The 19,219-nt window shown below is 39.7% G+C and overlaps 1 long non-coding RNA gene across 1 annotated transcript in view; it reads right to left on the bottom strand.

Annotated features, from left to right (window-relative positions):
* Positions 1-500: 500 nt before the first annotated feature.
* LOC114487218 (uncharacterized) overlaps positions 501-19,219 on the bottom strand; it is a 35,587-nt gene continuing 16,868 nt past the window's right edge. The window contains exons 2-3 of the long non-coding RNA XR_003682144.2: positions 7,910-8,028; positions 501-1,149 (exon numbers count right to left, since the gene is read on the bottom strand). This is a non-coding gene — a long non-coding RNA (uncharacterized lncRNA). The remainder of the gene's footprint in view (positions 1,150-7,909; positions 8,029-19,219) is intronic.

Genomic DNA, 19,219 nt, shown 5'->3' with positions numbered 1-19,219 from the left:
AGAAACTCCTCTCTCCTTGTTTGTCTTTGGCTGTTCTAGGATGTTTGCATTTTGAATTAATTTTAGAAACAATTTATCGAGTTCTACCAGATGCCTACTCAGGTTTTGACTGAGATTTGTATTGACATCTTTACCATATTGAACCTTTCAAGCAATATCTCTGCATATTAGATCTTCTCTAGTGTATTAAACCAACTTGTTATTTTCTTTCCTCTGTAGATATCTTGCATTATCTTATGTTAGACTGGTTATTAGGTATTTGAGATTTTAATCTTATTGAAGGGTGGCAGAATATGCCACCCTAAGATATGCTGCTTTGGCATAAGGATTATTTTGAGCTAAAGTCACTTGAAAAACAAATGTGAGGGGGCACTCTGACCTCTGCTTCCCATGTGAAAAATGTCCTTTCTGTACCAGGAGGAAATAAACATTCTTGTCACCAAAGGTGACAAGTTAAGGCCTAGAGAATGGTACACAAACAGACTTGTCAGAGTAACTGTGACCAAACTTTTAATCATTCCAAGTGTTTTAGTTACTTTCCCACAGGGGCCCCTCTTTGTTCAACCTAATACATAAGCCCTCAGATGTTGCCACTTCTTTGGGTCTTCATTTCCTTATGAGGGCTCCTGTGTCATCTAAAACTTATCTAACCAAATTTCTGTGCTTTTTTCTTGTTAATCTGTCCTTTGTTACAAAGTCCCAGCTGAAAATTTAAGATGGATAGAGGAAAATTATTTCTTCTCCTATACTATGTTATAGTAAAATTTTTAATTTTGCTTTCTAATAGTGTTTTTCTGTAAGATGAGGTTATAATTGATTTTTTTATATATTTAGCAGCCTTCTTAAGCTCTCATTAATTCTAATTCATCATCTGAGGTCGTAGCTCTCCCCACACATTGTATCTGTCATTTATAGTATGGCTATAACCAGGCAAAGGAAGAAACAATTTTCCAAGCTTCTGACCAAAGTGCATAGCATCCAGTGACAGAACAAGGCATCCATCCATTCTGGCTGCATTGTCCATTTATGAGGACTCACTGGAGGCACTATGTGCAGTATACACTTGGGAGTAGCGCAGCGTGAGAGGTGGATGTCTCTCTGGGAGCAGGACGAAAGGCAAGGCTGAGAGTCACAAAACTTTTGCAAAACCTGGATGAAAAGAGAATTATGTGATGCAGTTAGATTTCTTGACATTCCATAACCTTTTAGAACCAGAATCTTCCTACGCTCTGAAAAGTCCTTCCCCCTTTGTTTTCTATGGTTTCTTACAAAACCAATTTAAGTGTCTCTCTCACAACAGAAATAACTCTACATTTCCAGAGTGAGTTGCTCTGTCCTCTGAGCACACTCACTAACTTTATTCTTATCCTCAAACAGCACATACCACAGGCTATCATGATACATACGTCCATACCTCTATTTGTGTATCTGTTAATCCCAAATTCCTAATTTATTCGTACTCCCACTTTTCCCCTTTGGTAACCATGGGTTTTTTTTTTTCTATGTTTGTGAGTCTGTTTCTGTTTTGTAAATAAGTTCATTTGGACCATTTTTTTTAGATTCCACATATAAGCGATCTCATGTGGTATTTGTCTTTCTCTGTCTGACTTGCTTCACTTAGTATGAGCATCTCTAGGTCCATCCTGATAGCCTATGATTCTTGTACAGACACTGCCAGACATGAATTAAGTTCACATAAATCTTAAACTCACTGAACACAAAGTTGCATTGGTTTCATTTTGACTATATATCATCAACATTAAATACTGAAGGACGTTTTTATGGGGGAAGGGGTTAGAATTCCTGATTTCCATTTAGGTTGCATGAAGTCTGTGACTATTAAAGACCTACATGTGGATAGGCCTTTCTCCCTCTTCCTCTCGTTCTCTCTCTTTCTGTCTCTCACATGCATGCACATGCACGCACACAAACTGAAGTAGAAACATTTTTCTAAAATGTAATTTGAAACAGAGAACACACCAAATATAAATTAATTAAAGAGAGGGACACATATTTTATGGTTAACTCTCAATATTTTGTACATATGAAATAAAATGAACGTTGAAGGCCAAAGCTATTACAACTTTACACTTGGAAAAAAAGGAACGCTATATTCTTGAGGAAGGCTCTGAAGATTGTTTCAAACCATCAATTCACATTTTTTTGGCCTCATTTTCAGTAAGATCAGATATAGGTTAGGGAGACATATAAAAGAGAAAAGAACAAGACTGTGACTTCACAATAATCTTGGTTCACCAAAGGTCCTTCTTCTTTGACATAATTTCTTTCTATATAAAATAAAGGTTGGGGTTGAACCATATAATCCTCAAATCTTTCCCAGCTCTAATAAAAATCTAAGAGGAAACCGCATAAGTATTGGAGAGAAAAAAGGAAAGGGGAGGAGGGGAGAGAGAGAGGAAGGAAGGAAGGAAGGAAGGAAGGAAGGAAAGAAGGAAGGAAGGAAGGAAGGTGGGAAGAAGTGGGGAAGAAGGATGGAAGGAAAATATGGGAGGCAGTGGGGAAGACCCTAGGATTAAATTTTCTGAATGACACTGAAATTGAAAAATGGAGATCCGAAATTACCTTACTGAAAGTCATACCATTTGACCTTCCATACAGCAGAAATAAGCAAAGTTGCAAGGCAAAACCTCTTCTGTCACAAGCCTTGACCTGAAATGATGCTTTGGGGTTATTTGTATGGAGATTTTAGATCTGACTAAAAAGCCAGAAGTCCCACAATTAGATTCACTTGGACAGAGTGAACTAAACTACGCTGCAAGGCAATTAAAAATAACACAATAAGTTCACGCTCATGGGATAGATTCCAGGGTAAAAAGCCCACTTGACATTTGTTGGGTTTTGTGGTTTGGGAAAAAGTCTAGTTCTAATTTTAGAGCCAGGTAAGGAAATTTCTATCCAGAATTATATAAAGAACATGATCTTGATGTTAGACATAATGTTTTCTGTAATTATCTTCTAAAGGGATGAATAAAACCCTTTCACTGAATTGAATATTCAGTGAAACAAATAATTCCATGACTTCAAAAACACATTGTTGTACATGTAGAACCAAATAATTATTTGGTGTAAAATTGGATTCAAATGCATTTTTCACATCAGTACATAGGGTTTCAGACGCCTTGGTGACTGTAGCAAAGGAAGAGCATACAGCTTTCTGGTGATGATATAATAGAACACGCACGGGAGCTGGAAAGAGCTACCAAAAGCAAACAAGTTGTCAAGTTGACCTCGAAAACTCCTCCCCATTGTTGGCCTCAGGTTTCTCATCCATAGAGTAAGTGTTTGATCTGAAACAGCCTTTCCTGAGGGAAGTTTTCACAGAACACTGTTTTCACAGGATGTTAGTAGTACCTGTGTAGTTGTCAAATGCACCTGGAGAACACTGGGTTTGACAAATTTGTTGCTTGTGCAGTTCCTCACATGATGTGTGTGGTCTCACTGCACACCAAATCCACACTTCTCCCCGGAACATTCCTCTCTGGGACATAGCATGCAATGTTTCCCAAACTTTCAACATAAGATGACTTTGAAAGCCCCTCATTATGATGACACTGTAAAGATCAATGAAACTTAGCAGGACCCATGGGGTTCCTGGACACAAGCCTTTCTGTGTCCCCTATTTATTGATTACAGGAAATAATCTTCATTCAGCCTCCATGACCTTCCCTGAGTTCCAAAGGGCAGGTTCAAACAGATGCTAATCAGGGAAGGGGGGAGAATGCAGAGACAAGGGAGGAGCAGTCAAGAAAAAATAATGCAGCCTTGGGGAAGGGGCCTGGTTCCCCCTCAAGGTATACACATAACAATATCATTGAGTTGTTTTGCAGATACTGAAACCACTCCCCCCCCCCCCCCAGGTGGAAGAAGTTAACTATGCTGCCCACAAGCCCGTAGACCCCAGACCAGTTAGAACCAGAAGGTGACTCCCAATTACCTCACCACCAAGCAATCAAAAGACTGTCCACGGGGCTTCCCTGGTGGCGCAGTGGTTGAGAGTCTGCCTGCCGATGCAAGGGACACAGGTTCGTGCCCTGGTCCGGGAAGATCCCACATGCCGCAGAGTGGCTAGGCCCGTGAGCCATGGCCGCTGAGCCTGCACGTCTGGAGTCTATACTCCGCAACGGGAGAGGCCACAACAGTGAGAGGCCCGCGTACCACAAAAAAAAAAAGACTATCCACGAAATGATCACACCCTCTTTGAATCATTACTATAAAACTCCTCACTATCCCCTCCAGGTTGGGACACACAGTTCTGAGTGCATTAACCCACTGTGGCCCCCTTTCCTGGCAAAGCAATAAAGCTATTCTTTTCTACTTCACCCAAACTCTGTGTCCAAGGTTCAACTTGGTATCTGTGTACAGAGGCTGAATTTCTGCTACATCAATCATTCTAAACCCTCCTGTGGTGAGGGGACCCTGAGGGCCAGGCCTGAGCTGGGTGATTTCTACACCTTTGATCAACACCCACATAGAATCAGTGAGATGTTCTCATGCCCTCATTCCACAGACAAGGAAACTCCAGGATTCCCTTCCTAGTCTAAATTACCCTGAAGCTGCTAACCCTTTGTCCAACAAGCCCAACACAAAGAAGAGGGTCTCCCAGATTATTACCAAACCCAAGGTAAGAATTATTAAGCCATCCACCTGTCCTGCATGTAGACCCCACCTGTGCTGTTGTAGCAGGTAAGCAGCCATACAAACATGCAAGCCATTTAACATGAGTGAGTGGGACTGTGTCCCAATGAAACATTATATGGGTTGAAGTTTGCTGATCCGTGCTCTATCTGTAGTTAGAGCTGAGAAGTTTGCTCTGAGTCTAATTATTTCATTTCTTTTAATGTAATCTTTCTTCAGTTCTCTGCTTTGTCTGTGGTGATCAGTATCTTGGTGTGATCAATTTTATAAATAAGTTCTCCTCAGAACTAATGCTTCCTGAATCTGAGGAGCAATATCTTTAATGAATTCTGGGAGAATTGAAACTATTACCTCTTCAAACATTATCTCCATTTTTTCTGCTTCCTCTCCTGGAACTCATATTAAATGTATGTTAAAAATGCTTAAATACAACATTGTAAATCAACTATACTTCAATAAAATTTTTAAAAAGTCTTCCCTAATCAATGTCACTCATATTCTGTTTCATAATTTCTTTCTTGTTTTTCTCTCGGCTCTATACTTTTTAGATGTTTCTTTCATTCATTAATTTTTAAGCTGGGTGTAACATGCTGTTTCATACACTGAGTATTAATTTTTTTTTTATTTCTAGAAGTTCTTTTACTTTAAAAATCTGCCTTTCTTTTTCATAGTATTTTGTTCTTTTATGTTTTTCAATTTCATCTTGTATGCCTTTAATCTTTTCAAGAATATTTTATAGTGTTTATTTCATAGTTTTTCACTTGACATTTCTGAGGGTCTAACCCTCCAGTTTATTGCTTCTTTTGACTTTCATTCATGATGAATTATTTCCTCCTTTGCTTTTTGACTGTATATTGTGAGTTCATCAGCGACAGTGTTTTATCTATGGGAATCATGTGAGAACATGCCCCTCCAAAGAAAGCTTACATATACTTCTTGCCAGAAATCCATGTAAATGTGCCCTAAAATGATTTGTATGTTAATTTCTCAGCTTGAGAATTACTGTACTCCTCAAATAACACAAATCTGAACCCCAAATCCATGATAGTTGCAGACAGAATGTTATGAGTTCTAAGACAGGCATTTTCTCCATTCAGAGCTCAGACTGAAGTAGGCAGGGTTTCACTGAGGGTGAAGACCTTTATGTTTCACATCTGATGTGTGAATCTCAGTTTCAAATATGCACCTGTCTGGGGCCCAAAGACCTCTTCTCCTTACCCGGTATCAGCTTTATAACCAAAGCCCTTGAATTACAAACAACAGTAGCAAATTTCCACAAGGCAGAGCTGCTGAGTCATAACTCACATTCCGTGTTTATTATTTCCTTCTTTTCAGTTCCCTGTAAATTGCCTCACATTTTTGCTTTGGTTTCTTTTTCTTTTTTTCTAAAGGAAAAACATGGAATTTAAAGGGTGTTTGATAAGCTTTATCCTGTACCTTACACGTTGGGGGAAGACAGGGTTTCCAAGACATATTCTGCATCATTGTAAGAAGAGTAACTTCTGCTTATTTAATATTTATTGGTTCGGACCCACTTTGGAAACAAATCTAAAGGCACAATGTAAATGTGTTCCCTTTGGAGATAACAGGCATAGATTTAAATTTAATCTCTGACACTCATCCATTGTTTATTCTTTTTTTTTTCACTGTTTATTCTTAACCTTACTGAACCCCAATTACTTCTTTTTTGAATCAAAATAATAAATCCTATCTTTATCAGTCAGTTCAGTTGCAGAAAAAAATATTTTAACTGTCTAAAGAAGCAAGGAATTCCACACAGAGAGGTAGATGCTTACAAAAATATTGGCAGAGTCAGACAGGCTGGCTCTAGACTTGGCCCCTGGGATTGACACCCAGAACTGGAGAACTGGCCACTCATTGGAGCTGCTGCCTTTGGGGGGCATGATGTTCACCGTGACACAGGATGAGGAAGCCACTGTACTGTGACACAGCTGCACTATACCTGCTAGTCCACATATGCAAAACCCAAGCCTGATGCACACCCTCGGCCTTGCCTCTGGACACCGACTAGTGACCAGGAACTGGAAGGCGGCTGATGACAAAGCCACCAGCACCCACATCTTTGCCTTCCAAATCTGTGCAAGGACTTCTGACTGGAGTAATAAATCACATTCAGAATTCTATCTGCAGTACAGTATGGCAAAGGTAGGGTCTAGCTTTCCAGGCTCTGCAGGACAGGATGCCAAGAGAGCCAACTCGTGATATTCACTCAAGGCTTATGAAACAATGCATGTGGAATGCTTGGCACTGTGCCTGGCAGACAGCAAATGCCCTTTTAGCTTCCAGTGCCCCGAGTGCTTCAAGGCCATTGCCCAGTGAGGTGGAATTTGTGCCACCTCAGAGGTTCCTCGGCCATGAACACATGGTGCTCACTCACTCATGCAGGCATTAATTTCACCAAAACCTGATAGGTTTTTTGAAAATAGACATGAGATATTGATTTAGGAATTGAGCCCATGGTTCTCCTCCACAGGGTCCAGTACTTGGCCACTCAGACAGGGATTAATGCACCAACTCTAGCAGCTGCAGTGTCAGATTTGAAGGCTGTCACTGTGTCCAAAGTAGAGAAAGCACTGTTCCAAATGATGGCCTACTTGCAGCAGTGCAGAACGCAAGCAGCTTGGTGCCTGCATTCCTGGGACACAAAGCCCCAAGGCCAAGGGTGTCCCTGAGCAGCGCCAGCCAGATCAGGGTCAGGCTCCTCATCCGGAGCTACCTTTACCTTCTGCTGGTGTGAAATGCTGCTCCTAACACCTTCCTCTGCATCATGTATAACATGGAAGTCTACATGCAGATGAAAAAGGAGCATAAACACTCTAGTTGAAGGTATTTGATACAAAAGAAATAAGCTAAAATTATGTTAATTTTATAATATAATAAAATAATAAATAATAAAATAAAACTTCCCTAACTACCCTTCTCCTAACACTGTGAAGTATATGTTTACAAATTATTATTAAACAGACGAGTTAGCAATTATGCATATGCATAATTATGCAATTATACTCTGAAGTGCTTCAATGTAGGAGAATTTTAAGCGGACACAAGGGACAAAAAAGCAGAAAAGGTTTCTATGCTGCATTACTCAGCATGGCATTGACCAGCTCATCTGTGACCCACATCCAAGGCTGGGAAAGTCAGAGCTGTCACAACGAGTCCTCTGGTTCACTGTTTCCACATTCATTTCACCCAATTCCCAGAGTGACTTCTGAGGCTGGCACAGGCTACTCACCTGACAGTTTCATTTGTTCCTGGAGAGAGCTGCAAGCCTGGACATTTTAAGGTAGATCTTGTTTCATTTAGGTGTAATAGCATCCGTTAGAGGTCTGGGTCCCAGAAATCAATATCATCCTTATAAAAATATCAGAATTGATTACAAAACAGATTATTGGGAAAAATAAGGCACAGACATATGTTTTGCAAAAATGTATAAAGGCTTTATGACCAAATATTCAATATGTGTAACATCACCATCTTTTGGGGGCACAGGGGTTTCCGCCTACACTGCACTGGCTGGAGTTTCTCATAACAAGCTTGGGGAAACTGGACTCAAGAGGCCACGTCTTCTTCCTGGGAAACCTCTTATATTGAACTTCCATTCAAAACAGGATCATTGTTGTAAGTCTTCTCTTTGCTAGCTGGGTGTTTACCGGTGCCTCCAAAATAAGGGAGCAAATTGGCAAACACTGGGCAGAGATTTTTCCATCCAGCTCCTTCTGAAATGTTTAACTCTGAACACATTTGTGTCTTTGCTGGGGATCCACTGACTCTGACATCTGCACCGTAGGCCATACTTGTCACCATTACAAAGGTTCTAACAGAGGCATGTGCAAGCCAAGTTCTCCCAAGTCAAAGGTCACCTGCTTCAGAATCCCCAGGGAATGGGCGGCATGTTAAACCAAGAGGAAGTAAAAACTGGGCATGTGTGTCACTTTCTACTTGGTTTCAATTCTTATTTATTCATCTTATTTTTCCTCACTGAGGAAACTTTCTAATGGTAATAATACATATTTGTTGAACATAAAAAGTACCAGGCATAAATAGACATTTCACCGAAGAAGATATACAAATGGCCAAAAAGCACATGAAAATATGCTCAGCATTACTAATCATTGGGGAAATGTAAATCAAAACTGCAGTGGGATACTACCTCACACCCAATAGGATAATTGTTGTAAAAAATAACAAGAAAAACAGAAAATAAGTTTGGGTGAGGATGTGAAGAAATTGGAATCCTCACGCATTGCTGATGGGAACGTAAAATGGTACAGCCACTGTGGAAAACAGTATTACAGTTCCTAAAAAATTTAAACATAGAATTACCATTTGATCTGGCAATTCCACTTCTGAGCAATTATCCAGAAGAAGTGAAACCAGGGACTCAAGCAGATATTTATATACCCATTGCATAGTAGTATTATTCACAATAGCCAAAAGGAAATAATCCAAATGGCCATCAACAGATGACTAGATAAACAAACTGTGGTCTATCCATACAATGGAATAGTATTCAGTCTTTAAAAAGAAAGTACTTTTAACACTTGCTATGACACAAGTGAACCTTGAAGACACTACACTAAGTAACATAAGCCAGGCACAAAAGGACAAATATTGAATGATTCTGCTTATATGAGGTCCCTAAAGTAGTCAAGTTCATACAGACAGAAAGTAGAATGGTGGTTGCCAGGGACTAGGAGGAGGGGAGGGGGGGAATAAGGAGATGTTATTTAGGTACAGTTTGAGAAAAAGAAAAAGTTATAGAGATGGATACTGGTGATGGATTCACAACAGTGTGAATGTACCTAATGTCACTGAACTGTAATCTAAAAGCAGTTAAGATGGTAAAATTTATATTATGTATATTTTACAAGTGAAAAAAATGGTTTTTCACAGACATTGTTCTTAGTGGCTCTTATACCCTATCACCTTACTTGGAATTCTCCCAGAGCCTCTCCTAACAGGTGTCACCAGCTTCATGTGGCAGATGAGGAGATGTGACATGCAGACTTACGGCCTCAGCACCCACAGCAGGTCACTGAACCTCAGGACATCTGCTCATTCAATCACGAAGAAAAGCCAGGCAACAGCAACACTGCAATGCCACCACACAGTGCACAGAGCAATGCAGGCACTCAGACTGCAGGCCTCTATGTGCTCCTTGGAAAATGGGCCTCAGGCACATGTGTCTCCAGCCCAGCAACCTGAACAGCTCTCCAGCCAAGTCTAAAGGGGTGAAACCCCTCCTCATTTAGAGACTACACAGGGGGGTTGCTCAAATCTCAGAGCAACTCAGTTCTGCCATGAAATATCTATGCAAGTAGGAAACCAGTCTACAAGGCCAATTCTTGCGGAAGGAGCCTAGCTGTTTAGGTATGTTGCTTTTACTTAATTAAAATGATATTTAATAGGTATGTCTTCCCCTCTTTGGTGTTTTCCTAAAAGTCCTAACACACTAATTAAGTGATGTGATTTTATTCACTCAAGTGTTACTGATTAACTACTACATGCAAGAAAATCTTAAAAGGCAAAAGTTTCACATTCTATTCTCAAGAAATCTACATCCCCCTAGATAGAAATTCTCATCTTCTTTCCTCACTCTCTACTAAATTGGCCAGAAAGAAAACATGCATGAAAGCTGACATCTAAAACCCAGCCCAGAAAACCAGGTTCTCCGCAGCCAGTGATCCACTGCCCAGTATTCAGAGTTTAAAAGGTGAAATTATTCATTTTTGTTTGAAATTCTTTTCAGCCATTATAGAGGTTCTTTGTTGTTGTTGTTATTGAGGTAACACTGACTGATAACATTATATAAGTTTCATGTGTACATAATGTTTCTATTTCTCTATAGCCTACAACCACCACCCAAAATTCATTTTTTACCCATCAAATACAGTTGATCCCCTTTATCCATTTCATCATCCCCACCCCTGCCCCTCTGGTAACCACTACTCTGTTCTCTGTATCTATGCATTCGTTTTTGTTTGGTTTGATTTGTTCATTTATTTTTGTTTCTTTATTAGTTTTTTTATATTCTATGTACGGGTAAAAGAAATTGAAGACAACACAAATACATGGAGAGATATCCTGTGCTCTTGTATTGGAAGAACTAATATTGTTAAAATGACCATACTACCCAAAGCAATCTACAGGCTCAATGAAAACCCTATCAAAATACCAAGGAGGTTTTTCACAGAATTAGAATATAAAATTTGTACAGAATCACAAAAGACCCAAAACAGCCTGAACAATCCTGAGAAAAAAGAACAAATCTGGAGGTATCACAGTCCCTGATTTCAAACTATATTACAAAGCCATAGTAACCAAAACAGCACTGTATTGACACAAAAACAGACACATAGATAAATGGAACAGAATTGAGAGCCCAGAAAAAAACACACACATATATGGACATTAATTTATGACAAAGGAGCAAAGGACATACACGGAGAAAGGACAATCTCTTCAATAAATAGTGTTGGGAAAATGGGGACAGCTACCTGAAAACAAATGTAACTAGACCACGATCTCACACCATACACAGAAGTTAACTCAAAATGGATTAAAGACTTGAATGTAAGACCTGAGACCATAAAAATCCTAAAGGAAAACACAGGCAGTACACTCTTTGACATTGGTCTTAGTAATATCTTTCTAGATATGTCGCCTCAGTCAAGGGAAGCAAAACAAAAATAAGCAACTGGGACTACATCAAACTAAAACACTTCTGCACAGCAAAGGAAACCATTAATAAAATGAAGACAGGCTACTGAATGGGAAAAAATATTTGTAAATGATATAACCCATACGAGGTTAATATCCAAAATATGTAAAGAACTCACACAATTCAACAACAAAGAATCAAACAACTGGGGAGGAGTCAAGATGGTGGAATAGGAGGAAACAGAATTCACCTCTCCTCACAAGTACATCAAGAATACATGCACAGGGGCTTCCCTGGTGGCGCAGTGGTTGAGAGTCCACCTGCCGATGCAGGGGACATGGGTTCGTGCCCCGGTCCGGGAGGATCCCACATGCCATGGAGCGGCTAGGCCCATGAGCCATGGCTGCTGAGCCTGCGCGTCTGGAACCTGTGTTCCGCAACGGGAGAGGCCACAACAGTGAGAGGCCCACGTACCACAAAAAAAAAAAAAGAAAAAAAGAATACATGTACAAATGGAACAGTTCTCACAGAACACTTGCTGAACACTATCAGAAGACCTCAGACACTTATAAGGACAAGAAAATCCCCACACAACTGGGTAGGATGGAAGAAAGAAAAAAAAAGGGGGGAAATAGGAAGGAACAAGCACCCCTGGTGGGGAACTGAAGAACTCAAAGAAGAAATCAAAAAATACCTAGAAACAAATGACAATAAAAACACAATGACCCAACATCTATGTGATGCAGCAAAAGCAGTTCTAAAAAGGAAGTATATAGCAATACAATCCCACCTCAAGCAGCAAGAAAAATCTCAAACAGTCTAACCTTATACCTAAAGCAACTAGGGAAAGAAGAAGGACAACAACAAAAAACCCAGGAGATTCAAGATGGCAGAGGAGTAGGTGGACGTGGAGTTCACCTCTCTCCATGGATACATCAGGAATACACCTATAGATGCAACAACTCTCACAGAACACCCGCTGAAAACTAGCAGAAGACCTTGGACACTGAAAAGAACTATAAAGATCCCTGCATAACTGGGTAGGATGGAAAAAAAGAAGGGAGAAAGAGGAGGAGAGGAAGTGGGAGGGGACCTGCACACTGGGGTGAGGGAGCTGAAGAAGAGGAGATATTCCCAAATTCAGGGAAATCCCATCTCCGATGGGGAAATCAATTGGGACAGAAGGGAAGCATTTGAGGCTGTTGGAAGAGGGTGAAGCTGCCAATCTCTGGGAGATGGGACAGAATGAGAAGTACACAGATGGTCTGTACCACGGCCCTACATGGCCCAGACTGGGACATGCTTCACAGATGTGCAAGGGGACTGGGAGCTGGAGTGTAGGGATTGGAGAACAGGCCTGGAGTGACAACTGCTGTTGGCTGTGGGTAGATGGACTGAGGGGAGGGGAGGGAGGAAATCCTCAGCAGGGAATGCCTATGGAGGAAGACTGGACTGCCATGGAAGCAGGGCGCTATGCTGAGTCACGCAGGGGAAAGAGCCACTATTGTAACCTCTCTCCCAACACACTGGTATCTGCCTATGACAATAGAAGAAGCACACTGAGGGCTGTCTCTTGTGAACCAGCTGCCAAGCAATAAAAAAAGCCCCCTCAGAGCTGGCCCTCATGTGCCAGCTGCAGGGCAATTAAAACAAAAAAAAAGCCCTCTCAGGGCTGACCCTCACACTCCTGCTGCCAGGTGCCAGAAAAACCCTGGCCAGGGCTGGCCCTCACGTGCCTTATGCCAGGTACCAGAAAAGGCCAAAAGTAGGGCCATATCTCTTGCACCCATGACTGCTGGCTTCCCTGTGCATTTGGCACCACCAGGGCTCCATGATGTAAGCAATCATACCACATCTGCACACTGTCCTAACAGGGACTGACCCAAGAGCTCCAAGGCAGCCTCAGGACCATACTCCTGTGGGTGGACCACATGCAGAGGTGGGGATAAAACCAAAGCTGAACCCCAGGGATGACTAAGGAAGAAGCTTAAAACTCTTTCCATAAGATGTACAAGCTGCAGATTAAATCCCTGCTATCAGCTAGGTAGACTCTGCATCTGTGGAATACCTGAATAGACAATGAGTGTTCCCACAAATGAAAACAGTCTAGCTCTGGTAACTGTGGACTTTGGGGGCAGCACAAACAAGAATTAGGCCAGATAAGAGTCTGAGTGGTCCCCACAGGGCCCACAGCAGGTCTAGAGACCAGCCCAGAGGCAGAGGAGAGGCTCTTGGGGAGGCGGAGGTGGGCTGTGGCTCATGGTGTGTGCAAGGACACTTACAGCGGAGACTGCAGGGAAACATAATTATTACTATTAATTCTATTATGTTTTGATTCATTCTGTTGTTGGTCCTTTTTTTTGGCTTCTTTTTCTTTCTTTTTTTGTTTGTTTGTTGTTTTAGTCTTTTGGTTTTTTTGTTTTGTTTGTTTTTTAGTCTTTTGGGATCCCTGTGTTTTATAACATATTTTTATTTTTTATTTCTTTTTAAATACATTTCTATTTTTACTCTGCTTCTCTGTTGTTCTGTGTTCTTTTCCCTTATTTTTTCTTCCTCTCTTGCTTTAATATATTTTTATTTTTGGTATATTTCCATTTCTACTTTGCTTTTTGGTGGTCCTGTGTTTTTTCCCTTTTTATTTTATTTTATTTTATTTTATTATTACTATTTTTAAAATCATCTTTGTTAGTCTTAATCCTAATTGTTTGATTTCGTTTTTGAGTTCTTCTATTTGTCTGGTTGTTCTCTTGCTCTTTGTTTTACTTGGCTCATTTTTGTTTCTTTTACGTGTGTGAGTGTTTCCTTGTTTCTGTGTTTGTTTGTTTGATTTTGTTTTTACCATTTCTCTGGGGTTTTCTTTGTCTTTTTTTGTAATATATATATTTGTTTGTTTGTTTCTACATTGCTTTTCTGTTGTTCTGTCTTCTTTCCCCTTTCTCTTTTTCTTTTTTTATATCATTTTTGTTGGTTTGTTTTGTTTCTTCATTCTTCAGTTGGCACTCTGCTTTGGTTTTGTTTTTCAGTTTGGGGCTCTTGTCAGCTTTCTTCTTAATTGTTTGATTTCGTACTTGGGTTCTTTTATTTGTCTGGTTGTTCCGTTGCTTTTTTATTTATTTGGTTCTGTTTTTGTTTCTTTTGTGTGTGTGTGTGTGTGTGTGTGTGTGTGTTTCCTTTTTTCTGTTTCTCTTTGTTTGATTTTAGTTTTTACCATTTGTCTGGGGTTTTGTTAGTCTTTTTTTTTTAATTCCTTTTATTGTCAGGATGAGTGACTTCTGGGGTCTTGGTCCCTCGACCAGAAGTTGGGCCTGAGCCTCTGGAGTGGGATCACTAAGTCCAGGTTGCTGGACCACTAGAGATTTCCCAGGCAGAGGGAAGGTTAATCACTGAGAATTCTCACTGAGGCCTCTATCTAAATCCAAGAGCTGGCTCCACTCAACTGCCAGAAGCTCCCAGTGCTGGACGCCTCACACCAAACAATAAACAAGATAGGAACACAAACCCACCCATCAGAACTCAGACTACCTAAAGTCATACTAAGCTCACAGACACCCCAAAACACACCACCTGACATGGCTCTGCTCATCAGAGGGAAAAGACTCAACTCCACACACCAGAACGTAGGAACTAGTCCCTCTCATCAGGAAGCCTATACAAGACACTGGACAAACCCCACCACTGGGGGCACAGAACAGAAGCAAGAGGAACTACGACCCTGCAGCCTAGGGAAGGAGACTGCAAATACTGTAAATTAGACAAAATGAGAAGATAGAGAAATATCTTACAGAAAAAAGAGCAAGATAAAACTCACAAGACCAGATACAGGACCACATGCAGAGGTGGGGATAAAACCAAAGCTGAACCCCAGGGATGACTAAGGAAGAAGCTTAAAACTCTTTCCATAAGATGTACAAGCTGCAGATTAAATCCCTGCTATCAGCTAGGTAGACTCTGCATCTGTGGAATACCTGAATAGACAATGAGTGTTCCCACAAATGAAAACAGTCTAGCTCTGGTAACTGTGGACTTTGGGGGCAGCACAAACAAGAATTAGGCCAGATAAGAGTCTGAGTGGTCCCCACAGGGCCCACAGCAGGTCTAGAGACCAGCCCAGAGGCAGAGGAGAGGCTCTTGGGGAGGCGGAGGTGGGCTGTGGCTCATGGTGTGTGCAAGGACACTTACAGCGGAGACTGCAGGGAAACATAATTATTACTATTAATTCTATTATGTTTTGATTCATTCTGTTGTTGGTCCTTTTTTTTGGCTTCTTTTTCTTTCTTTTTTTGTTTGTTTGTTGTTTTAGTCTTTTGGTTTTTTTGTTTTGTTTGTTTTTTAGTCTTTTGGGATCCCTGTGTTTTATAACATATTTTTATTTTTTATTTCTTTTTAAATACATTTCTATTTTTACTCTGCTTCTCTGTTGTTCTGTGTTCTTTTCCCTTATTTTTTCTTCCTCTCTTGCTTTAATATATTTTTATTTTTGGTATATTTCCATTTCTACTTTGCTTTTTGGTGGTCCTGTGTTTTTTCCCTTTTTATTTTATTTTATTTTATTTTATTATTACTATTTTTAAAATCATCTTTATTGGTTTGTTCTGTTTCTTTGCTTTATTCTTCAGTTGGCACACTGCTTTGGTTTTGTTTTTAGGTTACGTGTTTTTGTTAGTTTTAATCCTAATTGTTTGATTTCGTTTTTGAGTTCTTCTATTTGTCTGGTTGTTCTCTTGCTCTTTGTTTTACTTGGCTCATTTTTGTTTCTTTTACGTGTGTGAGTGTTTCCTTGTTTCTGTGTTTGTTTGTTTGATTTTGTTTTTACCATTTCTCTGGGGTTTTCTTTGTCTTTTTTTGTAATATATATATTTGTTTGTTTGTTTCTACATTGCTTTTCTGTTGTTCTGTCTTCTTTCCCCTTTCTCTTTTTCTTTTTTTATATCATTTTTGTTGGTTTGTTTTGTTTCTTCATTCTTCAGTTGGCACTCTGCTTTGGTTTTGTTTTTCAGTTTGGGGCTCTTGTCAGCTTTCTTCTTAATTGTTTGATTTCGTACTTGGGTTCTTTTATTTGTCTGGTTGTTCCGTTGCTTTTTTATTTATTTGGTTCTGTTTTTGTTTCTTTTGTGTGTGTGTGTGTGTGTGTGTGTGTGTTTCCTTTTTTCTGTTTCTCTTTGTTTGATTTTAGTTTTTACCATTTGTCTGGGGTTTTGTTAGTCTTTTTTTTTTAATTCCTTTTATTGTCAGGATGAGTGACTTCTGGGGTCTTGGTCCCTCGACCAGAAGTTGGGCCTGAGCCTCTGGAGTGGGATCACTAAGTCCAGGTTGCTGGACCACTAGAGATTTCCCAGGCAGAGGGAAGGTTAATCACTGAGAATTCTCACTGAGGCCTCTATCTAAATCCAAGAGCTGGCTCCACTCAACTGCCAGAAGCTCCCAGTGCTGGACGCCTCACACCAAACAATAAACAAGATAGGAACACAAACCCACCCATCAGAACTCAGACTACCTAAAGTCATACTAAGCTCACAGACACCCCAAAACACACCACCTGACATGGCTCTGCTCATCAGAGGGAAAAGACTCAACTCCACACACCAGAACGTAGGAACTAGTCCCTCTCATCAGGAAGCCTATACAAGACACTGGACAAACCCCACCACTGGGGGCACAGAACAGAAGCAAGAGGAACTACGACCCTGCAGCCTAGGGAAGGAGACTGCAAATACTGTAAATTAGACAAAATGAGAAGATAGAGAAATATCTTACAGAAAAAAGAGCAAGATAAAACTCACAAGACCAGATACATGAAGAGGAAATAGGCAAACTACCTGAAAAAGAATTCAGAGTAATGATAGTAAAAATGACCCAAAATCGGGGAAATAGAATAAAGAAAATATAAGAAACGTTTAACAAGGACCTAGAAGAAGTAAAGAGCAAACAAACAGTAATGAAAACAAAATAACTGAAATTAAAAATATTGTAGAAGGAATCAATAGCAGAATAACTGAGGCAGAAGAATCAGCAAGGGAAAAGCAACAAATAACATACAAGGGAATCCTCATAAGGTTAACAGCTGATCTTTCAGTAGAAACTCTACAGGCCAGAAGGGAGTGTCCAGATATATTTAAAGTGATGAAAGGGAAAAAACTACAACCGAGATAACTGTACTCAGCAAAGCTCTCATTCAGATTCAACAGAGAAATCAAAACCTTTACAGACAAGCAAAAGTTAACAGAATTCAGCACCACCAAACCAGCTTACAGCAAATGCTGAAGGGACTTCTCTAGGCAGAAAACACAAGAGAAGGAAAAGACCTGAAAAAAAAAACTCAAAACAATTAAGAAAATGGTAATAGGAACATACATATCGATAATTACCTTAAATGTAAATGGATTAAATACCCCAACCAGAAGACAAAGACTGGCTGAATGGATACAAAAACAAGACCCATATATATGCTGTCTAGAAGAGACCAACTTCAGACTTAGGGACACATATAGACTGAAAGTGAGGGGATGGAAAATGATATTCCATGCAAATGGAAATCAAAAGAAAGCTGGCATAGCAATTCTCATTTCAGACAAAATAGAATTTAAAATAAAGACAATTACAAAAGACAAGGGAGGACACTATATGATGATCAAGGGATCAATCCAAGAGGAAGATATAACAATTGTAAATATATGTGCACCCAACATAGGAGCTCCTCAGTACATAAGGCAAATGCTAAAAGCCATAAAAGGGGATATCAACAGTAACACAATAATAGTAGATGACTTTAACACCCCACTTTCACCAATGTACGGATCATCCAAAATGAAAATAAATAAGGAAACACAAGCTATAAATGACACATTAGAGCAGATGGACTTAATTGACATTTATAGGACATTCCATCCAAAAACAACAGAATACACTCTCTTCCCAAGTGCACACAGAACATTCTCCGGGATAGATCACATCTTGGGTCAAAAATCAAGCCTCAGTGAATTTAAGAAAATTGAAATTGTATCAAGCATCTTTTCAAACCACAACACTATGAGACTAGATGTCAATTACAGGAATAAAACTGTAAAAGATACAAACACACAGAGGCTAAACAATATGCCACTGAACAACCAGGAGATCACTGAAGAAATTTAAAAATACCTAGAAACAAATGACAATGAAAACATGATGAACCAAAACCTATAGGATACACAAAAGCAGTTCTAAAAGGGAAGTGTATAGCAATAAAATCCTACCTTAAGAAACAAGAAAAATCTCAAATAAAGAACCTAACCTGACACCTGAAGCAATTAGAGAAGAACAAAAAAAAATATCAACCAAAATTTGCAGAAGGAAAGAAATCATAAAGATCAGATCAGAAATAAAGGTATACAAGGGAATCCTCATAAGGTTAACAGCTGATCTTTCAGTAGAAACTCTACAGGCCAGAAGGGAGTGTCCAGATATATTTAAAGTGATGAAAGGGAAAAAACTACAACCGAGATAACTGTACTCAGCAAAGCTCTCATTCAGATTCAACAGAGAAATCGAGGAAATAGGCAAACTACCTGAAAAAGAATTCAGAGTAATGATAGTAAAAATGACCCAAAATCGGGGAAATAGAATAAAGAAAATATAAGAAACGTTTAACAAGGACCTAGAAGAAGTAAAGAGCAAACAAACAGTAATGAAAACAAAATAACTGAAATTAAAAATATTGTAGAAGGAATCAATAGCAGAATAACTGAGGCAGAAGAATGGATAAGTGAGCTGGAAGATAGAATGGTGAAAATAACTGCCACAGAGCAGAATAAAGAAAAAAGAATGAAAAGAATGGAGGACAGTCTCAAAGACCTCTGGGACAACATTAAATGCACCAACATTCGAATTATAGGGGTCCCAGAA

The sequence above is a fragment of the Physeter macrocephalus genome, chromosome 11 (genome assembly GCF_002837175.3).
Source record: "Physeter macrocephalus isolate SW-GA chromosome 11, ASM283717v5, whole genome shotgun sequence".
Lineage (NCBI taxonomy): Eukaryota > Metazoa > Chordata > Mammalia > Artiodactyla > Physeteridae > Physeter > Physeter macrocephalus.
Note: the sequence above shows the minus strand (reverse complement) of the source record. Positions and strands in the feature narration are given on the sequence as shown.